Here is a 17,647-nt window from a genome sequence, read left to right as displayed (position 1 = left end):
GCTCTCGCGTCATACCCTTAAAAGATGAGCTTAAGTGTCCCCAATAACGTAGCACCTTACACTGATAGGGCGTGATAGGGGAATAATGTAGCAGGCAAAAGAAGCTTACGCCGTTGCTTGCGCAATTTAACTAGGGTTAACCAGAGCTAAACCACAAGTAATATTTTTCTAGGTGTTTCATTAGAGAATTGCATAACGCGTGCTCAAGTTCATTTTGCAAGGAATACTAAAGCTGATTAAACCGGCCTGTTGTTTTCAAGAAAAATTCTTTTATCTTTTTTTATGGGTCAGGACAACACATGCCAGCTTTCAGTCTGTAGGCAATGTTCCCTCGTTCAGGGAGTTTTCGAAAAAAATGCACAGATTACGTTGCCAGCGTCTCTGAACAGTTCTTAACAACCACTGAGGGAATTTTACCCGATCCATAAGCTTTAGGCGCGTTTATACTATTCAGCAATTTATGAACACCATAGACGCTAAACTTAACAGGAGCCATGTGGTCAATATTATGTGAGGCTACACCTATTGTGAGCGAGTTTGAATTAGATTGAAATGAGTAATTGCATGACTACCTTACTCGTCTAGAAAAGTAATTTATTACATTGCAATTTATAGTTAAGTTAGAGTAATTTCATTTCTGTAATTCAATTAATGCGATGTCTGCCGTGGAGAACGAAACGTTCTTGGCTGATGTGTTGTAGCCGAGGCACCGACAATAACGGAGAAATGCTGCGTCTGCTGGGCAAGTCCCTGCCTGCATGGTTTCAGGCCTGCGTTTGTGTTGTCAAATTTTCGAGGCTTTGAGGAGCGATGTTAGAGGAACGATATCGAATATGCTCGAAAGAACGGCATTAGCCTTAAAACAATGAAGAGGAAATTAAGCATTTGCAATATTTAGAAGTAAGCACTAAGGGACAAGGCAAGAAATGCCATTGCTAATATGGACAAGTAATCAAAGTAGCCGAGGAGTTCTATACTGACCTATACAGCAGCCAAAGTATAGACAGGACAATAGTTAGGTTGGCAGCAGTGAAGAGCAATCAGATGTTCTGCCAGTAACGAGGGACGAGGTTAAGAAAGCTTTACAAGCTATGGAAAAGGGGGAAAGCAGCTGTGGAGGATCGGGTAACTACAGATTTCTTGAAGCACGGTGGGGATATTGTGCTATAAAAACTTGGCCACCGTGTACACACGATACCGGACGACATCGACTGTGCCGGAAGAACGCGAATATTTTGCGAGGCTCTTCGCAACGGCGGTTCGTCACTATGTTCGCCAATCAGGGAATTTCGTTGTGACCCTGGGGTTCTACGCTACCGCACGCTTTAACACCGTCGCGTTAAAATTAGAAAGAACAAATTACTCCTGTGCCCAAAGAAGAAACAAGATTTATTAAGCAACAATGCATTAAATTTAATAAGCGAATTGCAATAAGTTGCTCTAAGGTCGGTCTCGCTGCGTGTGGGCTCGCGCCTTACGCGAGCTGATGACTGGCACACGTCACAAAATGGTAACTATCAACATGTAGCAGTCTGTCAGTCTTCTAGAATAGCAACTGGAGATGCCTCTGTTTTTTATAGTCAAACTGCGTGTTGGCACGGGTGGCAAAGTCGCTATTGGTTTTCATATAACTCGCTCTCGGTGCACATTCATCACAAAAAGGCCGTATAGTCTCTCATATTTTATTGTTGAGCATGGCCAGATTCTTACTCTTCTTAATGTAGTGTAGTGAAGGAGAATTCGATGTCATAATGGTAAATGGTGTTGTCAGAGCAATCCTTCAATGGCTTTTGTGACGGCAGCTGGGTAGAATACCTTGGCAAGAAGCCGAAGTTCACATTAAGATACACCTGAGAGACCCCAGTTTTGTTGCGTGTACGCACAACCCCACACTGTATAGACGCACCGCAGCAGCGTTGATGACAGTGCGGCTTTCTGGCCATTTACATCATTTACATCCCTCTCAAGCACTTTAAACCCATTCCCATTAAAAGAAAATGAAGCAGCATACAATGATACGTAAAAAAAAAAAAAGATTTATTCAATAAAAGGAGCATTTTGTTAATTAGCCTACTTAGATAAGTAACCATACACAAAATTTGGTTTCACCTTTATTTAACTGGAAGCAAAATGGCTATGGCTTAGCCCATTGAACCGTTGAAATGGATCGCACAATGAGGATACAACTAGCATTGTCAGCAACCATGTCTAAGCGATCGTCAGAACGCCACTTCCATTGACTAAATCTCTGACCGTCATGTCGAAGCACTATCGAAATCCATGACCAGAAATTTTGGACATTTCTGAGAAACAGTTTCTGAACATATTTTTTCTCATATTGCTTAACATCACGATCATAATAAATACATGTTCAGATTTTCCTCTGCAGGGTTGTAGTTTTTTTTTCTATTTGCTTCAAAAAAATCTCCCCGTTGCTTTTTTGGTTTTTTATGGTGACCTGATATTTTTGTGAGCGGCGGACAAACGTCCGGAGCAAAATTTCGCTACGCATTGGAACCTTATTGTCACTACATATTGGAAATCATTTATATTAATACGCTTATGAAAAGTAATTTAGAATATAACACGACTGCCTCTCAATTATTTTCAAAAACTTAATCCATTTGCTTCCTACGGCAGTTTTTACTACACGCTGCGAGTCTAGAAAAAAAATATTTAAAAGCAAATTTTTGCCACGAGCAGAAGCTTATACCTTTGCCATCAACGTGTGCATAACAATCTCTTGTGAGATCCCACAGTTGTCTCAGAATTAAATGCTGTCCCGGAATATGGACTAGGGCAAATTTTAAGGATGATCACGATGCCAAATTAGAGTGTAACTATTGAAACGTTTTTGCGACATATTGAGACAAAAAATATGAGAGATGCTTATACGTATGCATGTGCAGTTACGAAGCACTTATTATTTTTCTCACTTGCTAAAGGGAATTTCTCAGAAGAAAGGCTGAGCGCTCCTTACTACGGCTTTACGAAACTTTGTTTGTAGGCTGCATCCGGTACAGACTCCCAGTACTCTCTAATATGAGCATTTTTTGATTGCGGACTTTAGAGACCGTGTAAGCGCAGGCGCTGAAGATATGCCTTGGACTGCCCAGATGCACCTCTAACAAAGGCACAATTGAAGAAACTCATGCTTGCCCAATATCTATATAGTTGTCACACGAACCACTTCGTGTATTTTTACGAGCACTTACACGACACCGTTATCTTCCACTGAGTAAAATTCTGGATGAGCGGTCGGACTGCGATTATACAAGTGCACTCCGCTGCCATCAATCGCAAGTAACAACAAGATATGCCCTCCAATATCATCCCGCCCAACCATCATGGGTGATGGATAAATTTTCAGTGCACCTAGGTGTTCCCGGGATATTAAAGAAATCTAAGGGGCCATTTAGTGGGCTCAAACAATTTACTCTGGCGCACATCTTGTCAAAATATTATACATTCACGTATACACTGACGGATCTGAGTCAGCGCAGGCATTTGCTGCAGCTGTGGTCATACCCGCTCGAAAAACTGCTCTCCATTTCCTTTTGGGGCATACTTCTACGTCACTCACTGCTGAAATTGTAGCCATCCAGGAATCAATTCGCTACATATGTGGGGAACCACCTCAAAATGGTGTATATTCACGAACTCAAATACTGCGTTGCAAATCGTTGGTTGTTTGGAGGCCATTGCTGAGGGCACTTTTTGCTTCAGCATCGGCCTGCTCATTTCCATGGAGCACGCAGTGAGCAGGGATCCATTGAAACATTATCATCCTGTGGCCTTCCAGACAGGCAGCTGTAAGGAGCTCCATGATGTTGGGTGCCAGAGATTGGTAGGTGGTGAAGCGTAAGAAATTGAGGCCATTGCTGAGGGCACTTTTTGCTTCAGCATCGGCCTGCTCATTTCCATGGAGCCCGCAGTGAGCAAGGATCCATTGAAACATTATCCTGTGGCCTTCCAGACAGGCAGCTGTAAGGAGCTCCATGATGTTGGGTGCCAGAGATTGGTAGGTGGTGAAGCGTAAGAAATTTCTCAATTTCTTACGCTTCACCACCTACCAATCTCTACCAAGGAGCCGTAGTGGGGGACTTCGGAGTAATTTCGAGCACCTGGGGACATTTAACGTACACTGACATCGCACATCACACGGACGCTTCTTCGTTTCGTCTCTATCGAAACACAGCCGCCAGCAGTCGGGATAGGCAGACATTGACCGAATGTTATAATGCTTCAGAACGCGTGGCAGAAGCGACAGTCGCCTAGCTATGACAGCCTGCTCGTGGTCACTCAGAGTGCATAAATAGCTAGGCAAGAGAACGGACCTCTGCCACTGGCTTCCTTTCCTGCTCTGCGTACGACAGCGTACGCACCATTGAGATTTACCGGTATGATAAAGTTCAAATAGCGCGAGAAGGAATAGAGGCGACAGCTAATGTCCACAAAGGGATAAGTAGGGTTGGCCGTTATCTCAGCTATATTGTTCGTGATTATGAGATGAATATGGGGAAAAAGGATGCAAGAAATTAAGTTGGGATATATTCTCTCGTGTAAACTAGGCGGAACGGTCGGGGAGCAGTGGTACCTGGGTTGAATGTATGTTGACGATATTTTGCTATTAGCTGATATGAATCATTTAAATATATTTATGACGATAAAATAGACGATCCAGAAATTTAAGCTCAAAGAAATCCGATAATTTCATGATGTTAAACCATACCACTGCACAGATGCTCTCAGTACAACGCTATCGGATACCTGGGGTAGGAAAAAAAAACATAATGGTGCCAAAGATAAACCAAGACAACATGTGCACGGAAAAGCACGGAGAGACTGCTGGGCTAGGAGAGAAGAGAGGTGCCGCGATAATGAAGCTATATGGGGGCACAAAATGGTATTAAGTAAGTGTTAGGAAAAGCACATATATAAAGGTGCCAGCGCCTACTTTATGGAATGCGTCATTCATACAAATGCCAGACGCTCAATCGAGGCTAGAAATTAAAGAGAAAGCTGGTGGAAGATAAGCGATAGACGCCTTTCGGCAAAACAGCACATGAAACCTCCCCAGCGAAGGAGTCAGCTATAACAGCCAGTCGATGAAATCAGCAGACGTTAACAAAGAATAATGAAACTGTTTTGATGGTACCTGTAAACTGCATGTTTTTAAACTGAAGGTTACCGCGAGTCGTTTCTCCCACGTACAAGTTCTCGAAATCCAGCGGATAGCGTAGAAATAGTTATTAAAAATTCCCGTTCCCGCAGCTCGAGTCTACGCCTGCTGCCGTTTCTAACGCGAATCCTGCCCACGTCGTATGACGTGGCGTCTGACGTGGCCTCGCGTGACGGCAGGATTGAGAGGCAATGATTGGATTACCAATGAAAAATCTGCATCTTACAGTTGCTAAAATTATTTGCCAAGATGTTTCCTGCCTCTTTCTCTGGAACCTTTTTTACTAAGGAACCGAAGGAGCAAATGCACATGTTCCTGCGGGCATCGCGCGAGCGGTTTCAAAAACTTTATACGTAGCACTGCAGGCTGAAGAACTGAAGATGACATAAAGAAACAAAAAAAAAAAAAGCAAAGACGAAAATAGAAAACGTACACCAAGAAACCGGTCCCATATTTCCACTCATATCCATACTATTGCCCTTGCGATTGACAGTGCTGTCAGTGCAGACTGCATGTGCCGCTAAACGCCGTTGAGTGCAAAACATTGGAGGCGAAGCTAGGCAAAGCAGGCAGGAGTACGGAGGAAAGCAAGTGCACCATATAAATAAGCCGAGCCGAATGGAGGTGAGCGTATTCCCGCCTATCATTACATATATGTTTTTTTCTGGCTAACTCTCAAGACTCAGAGTAGAGAGAAAGGGAAGAAGGTCATTTTTTAGTCACCGGTATCCTGGTTTGTTAAGCGAGGTTACGACTTAACATTTCCTCGCCATTTCCTTACTGTCGGTGCAAGCCGCTTTATAACCTGAATGCTTCCTTTGCCAAGGTTGCGAAGTCGTTGTTCCAGTTGGTTTTGAATTTAAAGAAGCCAACAGTCTACGAGTCTAAGGCAAACGTTGGGGATATATATATATATATATATATATATATATATATATATATATATATATATATATATATATATATATATATATACTCATTGCAGTTATCTGTTATATATATATATATATATATATATATATATATATATATATACATATATATATATATATATATATATATATATATATATATATATATATATATATATATATATATATATATATATATATATATATATATATATATATATATATATATACAGATCAATTAAGGGGAGATGAGGGTGCTCGTTATAATACATGAAGGAAAGAAGCCAACAGTCGGCGAGGCCAAGGAAAGCGTTGGGGATGCTACTTTGACTTTTTTTTTTAATGTTTACTTGGATAATCACAGAAATTAGTAATGTTATCTGTTTAGGGGAAAGATAATTAAACACAAAGTAGAAGAAAAAACAACGTGCCGATAGTGGGAACCGAACCCACGACCTCCGAATATCGCGTCCGGTGCTCTTCCAACTGATATATATATATATATATATATATATATATATATATATATATATATATATATATATATATATATATATATATATATATATATATATATATATATAATTTTTTTGAAATGTTTGTTATTGGTGTTGACAAGAGTTAGTCTTACGATGATTTTAGGGATAAAGAATTATAAATGCAAAGCGGAAAGGAAAACAACAACAAGAAAACAAGAAAAACAAAGCGATGATGGTCACCATCGGCGCGCTGTATTTATCCCCCCTTTCCTAACGTTTGGCTTGGACCCGTAGACGGTTGACTCCTTTAAATTCTATAATAACGAGCTCCTCTTTCCCCGTCAACTGTCGGCGTAACAGTTGGTTTTGACAATGATAAAGGCAAAACGACTGCCTAACACTGGATACTGGATACCTGAAACAGCGCTGTTCTCGGCGCAGAGGCTGAAGAAAGCGATAGAAAAAGTAATTATTTCCACCACCCAGGGATCGTTAATGCGCGCTGACATCGCACAATACAATGAGTATAGTGAACAATGAGGCTGTTTGCGTTTCGCTTCTATCGAAACGCGACCGCCCGCGGCCAGAACAGAACCCGGGTCATGGGGTCATGGACTCCAGAAAAGAGAGAGAGAGAGGGGAGGGGGGGGGGGGGTCCGCTCGATAATTCTCTAGCGGGGCAGCCCCCTTTCCCCCTTCCCACTCCACCACGTCTCGCATGCCTCGAGCCTATACAACGGTTTGGACTAATATAATATTTACGACCGAAGTGCTCGAACTGTAGAAGGCCAAGAACACAAAAGCAGATGTTTGTTTGAACAATCATAATGCGATAGCAAACGAGATGATGTCGATAGATGTCATTTCACCCATCCGATAAGCTAAGCTAAAATAGATTATGCCCAGCAACGTTTTGTGACCTCGTCGGGTCGCACCTCGCACGCGCTTTCAAGAGCACCCAATTCATGTTTTGTGGGTGCTAAAACAGATATACTTCATCCACTTGGCCGCTGAACCACCGTGGCGGATGTGATGTGTGTCGTGGCCGCCACCTACGAGTAACAAGGGCGCAGTGCAGCGGACGCCCGTGCACACAAGCAGCAGCTAAACGAGACGCATCAAGCACGAGGGCAGTATACGACGACACCATTTGATCGCATTTAGAACGGACACCTTAGACATACCCGAAGTCTTAGTTCGTAATATTTTGTCCCCTCTCCCCGTTCGCTGACATCCTGCGCAACACTTCGATGAGCGAATGACAGCGCTATAGGGCGGCCAGTCGAAACGGAGTGCTTGCGGTAATGCATGCAAACAGGAGATTAGAGCGCGAGCGCGGAGTGGGCGAGATCGAGGAGAAATGAGTGGCTGGATAGAGCGTAGCGGAATTTCGCTTACTGTTCTGTTGGTTTCGTCGCGTCCTACACCCTACCACGTACTGCAGCACTATATATAGTTATTCCTCTCAACGGATGTTCCGGCCGACAAGTATTAAAAAAAGATGGCACTGTTGCACTCCCCCCCCCCCCCCCCCTCCCCCCCCTCTCTTTTATTTTTTCATTCAGTCTTGTGACATTCTTCAGGATATACATACATGCGAGTAATGGCAGCCTATGTATATACCTGAAAATAAAGTACCAATTGGCACAGTATTTTTTTCTCTTATTTTGCAATCAAGGGGCGCTACAACACGCCCCCAACGAACATCGTAGAACACAAAAAGGGTAAGAATACTGCACACGGGTTCCCTGTTTGCTAATGACTGCGTGCGTCTCCTATCTTCTGCCGCACTTTCCAGCGTGCCGACAGGATGGAGGAAGCTACAAGGAACTAAACTGGGTGGCCTTTTGCAAAGGCGAGTATACTTGTCAGCGTTACTCCACTGTTTTACGCCACAAGTTAACTGCGCTCCCGGGGTAATTATTTCATAAAATGCCACTTAGTTACTGATGTCGTCAAACAATGAAATGCGACCATGCAGAGTTAATGACGCTAGGTGAATTCCGCCCGTCGCGAAGTGTACCACAGTTTCTGGGAGGCACTCAGAAGTGTGCCAGTAGAACAATCACTCTCACTGCTGCTACCTGGAAGCTCGCTTTCGAAGAAAACACAAATATTCCCGAGGCCGCGCCTTTCAGTGTTTGACTTATTGGACGAATGTGAGACTGGTTATTCGCTCCCAGCGCACGCGAATCCGGTGACCGCATTTCGGCAGCCGCGTTCCTTGACCGGGAGGAAGGTGGCGGCCGCATCAAGAGAGCAGGTGTAAAAGAAGGTCGGGCACTGCGCACCTTTGTTACACGGCACCGGCGAGAACATCCGAGCTTCAGCCAAGGTCCGGACCAGTTGTGCCTCGAGTTGACGTTGTCCGCATAGACCGACGGACCAGTCACCGTGACACACCTGAACGCGCGGGCTCTCTCTCCGTCGAGGGGACAAACAGAACGGAAAAGGACGGCTCCTCGGCTTCAGAGTCAGGGAGAATGGGTTCTGAATTTCGCCCCTCAGCAGATCAACTTGTGAAGCGACTTCTACTGCCGAAATTTCGCACCAGTAACTGCGTCTCTGAGGCAAGAATAATCTATGAAAAGAAGGTGTTACCGCCACCAGAGGACGTCCCTATTTTTTCGACGGAAGGAAAATAGTCCCTAAAAACATGGGACGTGAGCGCATCGGGAGCTGCACCGCGCTGGGTGGGAAAGCGACGCGGGTTGGGCAGCTCGTTTCCCAAGCACCGAGAATCGAGCCGCTGAAGTGACTGGCGGCGCCCCCTGGGGCGCCTGGGTAAAAGCACATCCGCGCCTGGGACGCAGTAAGCGCGGGTTCAGCCGGCTACAGTGCGCAGGGATCGATGCGTCAAGGTGTTGCTGGGAAACGCTTGTACGCAGCGCTATACCGGCGCTTCATTCGGGCCGCAGTAGTGGTGGTATTGTAAAAGTGTCAGGCGAGGCTCGAGTTGAAAGCGGCGAACAAGGGATGCTTCCTACCGCGGTACATTTTACATTGAAGGACATGCGCTATATGGTCTTGATACCACAATGATTGTCCATAGCTGCGTGGCGGCGGCTACGAGATAGAAAGCCTTTTTATTCGAGATGGCCATTGTAATAACCATTAAGCTGTTTTACTTGGGAAAGGTAGAGGGAGTTAAACTCCGCAGGGAGTTTAAACAGTCCGGCACACGAGCCTGTTCGGGAGCAGCCGGGCATGCAGTTAATCGTTTTAAGTGGAGCAATCGAAACCATGCGCGGAGTGCTTGTCTAGTGAAAGGTTTAGTTCTGTAGACAAAGGAGAGGAGTTATATTATTCGTTTAGAAAAAGAAATTAATGGCAAGAACGTGTCCGTAGAGAAAGTTCTAATAGCCGAACTAATAACTTACACCGTTATCATTATCAATATACAGTTAGACTAATAAGACGCAACAGGTGGAAAATTTAAAAGGCTATCAGATTTACTGGCAATCGATACAGCATTTTCATGGCCATTACCAAAGATGACTCCATTTTAAGTGCGAATACATTAACGTCCATGCACTTTAGTTGAGAATTGCATCGAGACTCCGAATTTTAATAGGTGGGGACGTTTAATGCCCCACGCGTTATTTGGGTTACCCAAGCACCTGGCGACCTGGCCGCATACTCAACGAAACATTATCGAAGCTAAAATAACAGTTTACAATATCCCCAATTTCATTATTCTGAGAGGTTACAGGCACTAGCAATCCACCATGCCAGACCTCATGGCGGGCCGTGGACTGCAAGATGTTGCCTGGCAGGTTACGGACGAAAAAAACTTATTAGCGACCATTACATTATTCAAATCACTGTTCCTAGCTGTATACTTCCGGGTAAACGTATATTTCTCCACACAAAGTGGAATACCTTCCGAGCTATTCGCGCGCCTTCAATAAGACTGGCAGTGTTTAAAGCTGAACAAAAGCACTCAAAGAGGCCCAGAAACAAGCCACGCAGGAGGGTTCCACTTCAGCCTCCTTAGATGAACCGGACACATCTTTACATCGTCCGCATCTGGAAAAAGCGGAAACTTCTACGCAATCTTCGCATTCAGCGCAACAATGGTGGCCTGCCAAACGCGTCACCGAATTGACATGACACGTTGAGGAACACTGCGTTACACTAGTCACGAATCGGTGGAACAAAATTTGTAACGCTATCAAGGGCACGCTAAATAAAAAAAATATCCTGGAATCTGTTTATAGAGAACATCCTTGAGCCCTAACCTGCTTCTGTTCCCAATCTCGAGAAGCACCATTCCCTGCTAGGTACAGATTCCTCAATTACCCAGCTCCGCGATCTTTATATTCCTCCTTAATTACTTATAGTCTTTATCCTAGCCGGCTTTGCGCACGTATTCAGTCCACGGATTTCTTCTCCCTCAACTTTAAGAGAGATGGAGACACAGGAACAATAGAGAACCTGTACCGCAAGTACAGAAATGCATTACACTAATCTAATATACTTTTATATTATAATTTTCGCTGAGGTGAGGCATATTTCGGCAGTGGGCACTTAGAATATTACAGGTGAGTTTTCTATAGATTCGACCAGGACAATGCGGCCGCTACCTGGAACCGATGAGCCTTACAACCTCTCATTGTTTCCCTTCAGTTCCAATTATGAAGAGTACATGACAATTTCCCCTGCAGTTCGTTTCTTTTCCCACGTGCTCGCTTAACGCACGCCTCACTGATCACCCTGAAAAGAATTAAGACGCTCTGATGGGCTAGTTGGTTCATTTGAAGCGAACGAGTAAAACTGCGCGAAAGACGAGGCTGAAGAAGCCTCTTCCTTCAGTCCCGTCTTACTCGTTCGCCTGAAAAGAGTCGTGGCAGCCAAGGATCTTCGAGAAATCTATACAACGTTTGCGCTAGCAAGGATATTGCGTAAGCAAGGGCTTTAGAACGCACTCTATGTGCAACGTCAAGACGATGGTGCTCATTCTCAACAGCGCCGATCGAGACAGATAGCGATTGGTAGCAGCTTTTTTTACGATGCACACTAGTGGTCGTATATTGACCAACTCCTGTGAGGTCGCGTAGCGAAAACGGCGGGAATAATTCTCTCTGCACATAACTTAAAAGGATGGCATGCAGACGAGGAAGTCGCGTGGCCAAAACTTTAAACGACCGAATAAACGCTCAAAATTTTCTCAAGATAGCACTATGTTCGGTAAATATATTAGTTCACAGGCTCGTTCATTCGCAATCACTTGTAATTAACCGCGCGAGAGGGAATATGGGTCGAAGAAAACAATTACGTTCGACGAATGCAAATGCTGGGCGCATGCTGTTGATGGCGCATGCTTTGTTTTTCCTCCCTTTTCATTTGTGTATGACATGCAGTCCTCACAGAAGTCGTCTTTCTTGGTCACGTAGTGCGCTGCTGCAACATGAGCATACACTGGATTCGTCGATAGGCCGTCATAAGTTATGCAATGTCAAGGAACTCTCCGAAGTCGGTTACGGCTTGGCGTCACGTGCGCCAAAAGTTAGCTCAACAACATCGTAGTTGTACCCAGCCCAAACTGCTTCAACTGTAACACTCCAGAGACAATTTACCATATTATTTGCGAGTGCCCTCACTATACAGATGATAATCTTGGAAACTGTTCTCAGGAAGTTTGACAGCCGCCCTCTCCCACAAAAACTACTCTAGGTGCCAGAGCGAAAGAAACTGATAATTGGCGTGCGATGAAGGCCCCCTTGGAGTTTCTAGGAGAAACAGGCCTAGAGTCTCGCCTGTCACACTTGCATGTACTGCGCTGTGCATATCCTACGAGCATACGTGTGTACGCGTCTGCTTCAGTGTGCGTGCGGTGCGTACCCTACGTACATAAGTGTTTTTGCTGGAATATGCGGATGTGTATTTAGAATTTGTTTGGCGCAGTGATGTGTATGCTTACGCGTTTGTGCCTGCACACGAAAGGGCAGACAAGTGACAAGTGGAACTGTGGCTACTGTGGCTACTGTCTTCTGGTGCTGTGCGTGCGTGCTTTCTTACGCGCTTATGCCTGCAACAAAAGTGAAGAGCTCTTTGTAATTGGGCTGATATCTATACAGTGAAAACTGGAGTCTATGGAAGTGTCGCCAACTGTGTGCGAGGTCTCCTCAATAACTTGGATCACCACAAGGAACTTCATTGTACTATGACATCACCACCCTCCATTCGCACCCTAACTCTCCTTTACTTCCATTTTCTTCTTTCCCCAGTGCGGAGTAGCAGGCCAGGGTCTCTACCACCGGCCGACCAGTCATTTCATTCTGACCTTTCTCTCTCTCTTATCGAATGCTCGCTGTCATCACGATGACCTCGTTCGTACCTTGCCGTACTCTGGTGCACCGGCAGACTAGTCCCTCTCCCCTTGTCCCCCGGTTGCGTTCCCGTCCGTCCAAAGTCAGCGAGTCGCGTGCCAGAGAATACACGAAGGATTTAGCGTGGTTGAGCCAAATGCAAATTAGGTGCGCTGAATTCTGCTTTTGTTTGAGGCTCGGCTTCCAGAGTCAAACTGGCTTCAGACATAGATCCGCGAAATCTGTGAGTCGTGGCCTTTATGGTAGCGCACTATAAATTTTTTCGGCCGCTACTTGCGATAATATTTAATGCAGGAAATTCATAAAGGTTGCCTTCGTGAGTATTCGAGTAAAATTTAAAATCTCTGTGTGGAGCCTATAATTTACAAATAATTTTGTAGCCATAGCTTCACTCTGATGGGTAAAACCGAGTATCGCCGTGTGTGCAACAATCACGAGCAATGCGCAGGCAAGCGGTAGCTGGCAGCTGACATGGCCGAGCACTAACTGGACGTAGCGTTGCCTGAGATTACGCTTGGCAGGGGCTGCCAACTTGGGTCTCTCCTTTTACATGGGAGAGTCAGCCTGCCAGGACCCTTGCATTCACGTTACCCTTAGCCACGCAGGTACGTTTGTAAAGCTTGGTTAAACAGGGGCTTTATATGTTGGGTGGTCATCTACGCTATGCCGTCATACTCTTAAAGGCGGAGCTTAAGTGCATGTTCATAATTTTGTTTGAAGAAAGTGATCCAGGGCGGCCACTCACAACCGATTAGGGCGACATGTTCCTGCGCAACCTCCCCATTGACGTCATCAGGGCTTGCTGGGTGGATCCTCCTAATGGAAGCACCTAAGTGACGCAGGCGGAATGGGGCGTGGAGGGGCGCCGTCGCAGTTTTTTTTTTTTTTTTTTTCTTGCCAGCCGGCGTGAGTTGAGAGAGGAGAGGAGCACCACTTTTGATCGCCGATTCGGTGCTAGTGACGCCAGCTTAAATAGTTTTGCGTTGCGAAGAGGGCAGATGGGATGCCTACTGCTCGTGTGCGTTTTCTAGTTTTAGTAACTAGCTTTTCGCGGACTCTTTAAGGGGGCAACGCGTTAGTGGTTTGTTTGAATCCATTCCTCGCGGTTGGACGTTGAAGAAGATATGCAATGCACACAGGCTGGCAGTTAAGAACACCCCGAAAAGTTCGGAATGCATCAGCCAGTGAAGTGTTTTATTTTATAGTCTCAATTACTGCCTGCCAACTGCCACTTGCCACAGGCAAAGAACTGAACAAACATAATTAAAATTGCCGAATGTGGGGTTTACTGCTAGAGCACAAAATGTTGCGGTCCACCTTATCGTCGTGGGCCTAGGCATCCACAAGCATAAAATGATTTGCGGGTAGGGCACAACACAGTCGCGGGCAGAATATGGACCACGCTTCAGTGGTCAACGTATTCTGATGCGTTATCCGGGGAAAAAAAAAAAAAAAAACCTAACTGATATATAATGCATGTGCAAGAAATGTATACCGCCCATGCACATACAAGCAGTAGTCGGCAGTAAATTAAAAAAAAAAAAATCAGGCGATGGCGTAGTGTTCCCGTTGCAGCGACCAGTTAAGATGATCTGTTCACGCCACCACGGGTTCCAAACTAACTCGCGGTCATGAAGTGTTTTTATTGGGTATATTATGGTGTTTATAAGTATACATCGTGTTTTATACATATTCATTCCACATCAGTCTTGTGACCTCAGGAAAAACTTGGCTTTATTGAGGCGCAGGTTTGGCCGTTGCAAATCGCTGAAGCACTATTGTTAGTCTGTCTCGGTATTTATTCTCTGCTGCGTTTCTCACCGGAATTTTGTCAGAATACGCACAAACATCAAGCGGTCCATTCAGTGTCGTCTCCATGAAGCGCTGAAAGATTGCTGGAGATACCGCAATCTCAAAAGGCACTTTTTTCACTTTACACAGCTGCTACAGTTCAAAATTTAGGGAGCTTTGGAAGTTAAATTCTTCACTTGTAAATGACCAGGAGTTTGCCGTTCGAATACGCTCACAACTGCAGTTATGTTTTACAGGCGTCTTACCATTGTTTGCTGCTTGGGAGCTGTTTAAACAGGAGGTGCGAGCGACAGAGCTATTGAAATTTGGTCGGTTTGGTCTTTTTACAGGAAGTTTCAAGAGAGGGTACTGCATAAGAGTTTGCATAAGCTTTATGGGATGGGAGACACAAGGTTTATATTTATATGAAATTGCTAGTGTAAAATGTTACCTACAAAAACAGGACGCTGAACACCCCGAAAAAGGGTCTTTAAGGCAAATAAAGTGATGTGATGTGATACAGGGGGGCTCGAGTTCGATCTCGCACGAATCGTGCTTTGCACTGCGAAATTTGTCACGCTACTGCCAAGCTGATACCGAAAATGATGTCCAATGGCACCCTAGTAGCCAAAACGTGTGATGTGATTTCTGTGTTTTTGAGCTATTGCACAGCACTCTTCAGTGACGTTCCTGCTACTCCTAATTCAGGCCTACTAGCTAACTTCACAGCTCTTATAACTCCTTTATCAGATGACGAGTGTGCTGTTATCAATGGCCCTGTCATGTTGGAATAAATGGAACAAGCAATTGACCAATTACCCCTCCCCAAAACACCTGGCCCCGATGGCATCTCATGCAACTTTTACAAAGCTGTGAATCTTTCCTGAGCCATGGCCTGCTTCAGATTTTCACTTTGTAGGGGTCTTTCCTGAGACGTGTACTAGGCTTAATTCCAAAGAGCCCGAATAAAGAAAAATTGCGTTCAATGGATGGCTACTGGCCAATCACGTTGGCAAATGTGGACTACAAAATTTTCGCGCAAGTTCTATCAAATCGTCTACAAAATGCGATGGCGGTTCTCATTGGCCCTCATCAGATATGTGGTTTGAGGGGCCGCTCCATACAAATTAACATACATAATAATAGCACGTACAATTCTCGAATCTTGCTCTGGCTCTCATGAACAGCTTGCTCTACTTGACCTTGCGAAGACATTTGAACGTGTCCGGCATTCGTTCCTGTTTTCTCTTCGCGAGCATGCCAATGCTGGATCAACTGTACCTAAAGGGATGCAGCATTGTTGCGATAACTGTTCCACTCGCTTGATTGTTAACGGTCACTTCTTAGAGCATGTGCCAATTCGATCATGCGTGAAGCAGGGCTGTCCTATGTCACCGCTACTATTTGCCCTCTACATGGAGCCACTTAGTTTGAATGCATTGCGAAACAATAATATTCGTGGTTATGTTGTCTTTAGTAATGAGGTCAAACTGCTTGCGTACGCCGATGATTTGGCCTTCGCATTGATAAGCACAGTATCGACAAAATTATAACCGCTATTGAGCAATTTAGCATTGTATCTGGCGCTCAAATAAATAGCTCTAAAAGTTCAGGTCTGTGGTTCGGTTCATGGGGATCAATGCCGACTCATTATGCTGGAATTGACTGGTCTCGCGTTTCCCCTAAATACCTTGCAGTTCCCTTTCATGCATTCAAGTCTAGTGGGAGCTACTGAAGAGAGCGGGTCCCGGCCCTTCAAATCTATGCTCACACTTTTATTCCACACCGTCTATAAATTTTTGTACGAACGCCGCCCCACAACATGTTTTTGGCGACAGAAAGTTATGTTTTGCAGGTACTCCATTCTGTGAGGCACTACATTCAAAGATTTCACCGAACGTTTGCGACATTCATATGGTCTTCCAGTTTTAAGCCGATGCGGCGCGATAACTCCGACCGGTTTCTGCTGGCGGTCTATAGGTCTGACACATCTCTATGTCAGACAGTTAGTTGCTCGTTTCTTCTTCTTCCGTAATAGCACCCATCCAATTATCAGAGCATCCCTACAAACTAATTCGTGAACCTTCTTCCCAACTTAGTGGCCTCTTCCAATTTTGCCGATCGGCCCTTATTATTTGGTTTTATGAAGGAAGTTTACGATTCAGTGCGTTTTCTGACAGTTCGCTTTCCTTATGAGTACTTATTCTTGGTTTCAAAAAATATATACAAAGAATTGATAATATATATGCTGTTCCCGCCTCCATTATATCGTTCTCTCTATTCGAATTGTATAGGGCATGATGTGTTGAGAAGAATACGTAAAATGCCGATTTCGCCTTGTACTAAAACGTTTTTCTTTAAACTTCATGCCGAAGTTATACCTGTGAAAGTGTGGTTTCACAAAAAAATGTTTTTGTTTCCTCTGTTAATTGTCGACTATGTGACACACCTGACTGCAAAGATGCAATATTTTTTGGGCACGTTCCACAAAGGGCATTGAAGAAAGACTTTGCATTGAATTCTCACAGTGCGGTTCTTAGTGGAACATGACCATGAATTATTTTTCCCCCTTGGACTGCACAGCCTGTGGAAAACGCGGATGTTGGACGTGAATGGTGAATCTCTAGTTTCCCCATAGTACTCACTTCAGACAGATTGTGCACCAGCTATGTGACACTTATGAAGATAGTGACTATCAATCGGACTGGCACCCATTATTGATGTGTTGTTTTTCTTTGCCACCGTTTTAGTGCAGCTGTGTTAAGACTTTTTTTTTTTTTTTGTTTACGCAAGCTTGCCTTAAGGCATATTATAGAAACTCATGTAAATTATTTTCCGTATGGAACGTGTTAAAACTTGTTTTAGTTATGTGGTGTTGGATATTGTTGTTGGTGTCTTGTATTGATGTGTTCTTAGCGATTGTTTTAGTATTGTTAAGACGTGTTTTAGTTG

The sequence above is a fragment of the Amblyomma maculatum genome, chromosome 4 (assembly GCF_055883805.1).
Source record: "Amblyomma maculatum isolate TAMU_Amacu chromosome 4, ASM5588380v1, whole genome shotgun sequence".
Lineage (NCBI taxonomy): Eukaryota > Metazoa > Arthropoda > Arachnida > Ixodida > Ixodidae > Amblyomma > Amblyomma maculatum.
This window is presented reverse-complemented; position numbering follows the sequence as displayed.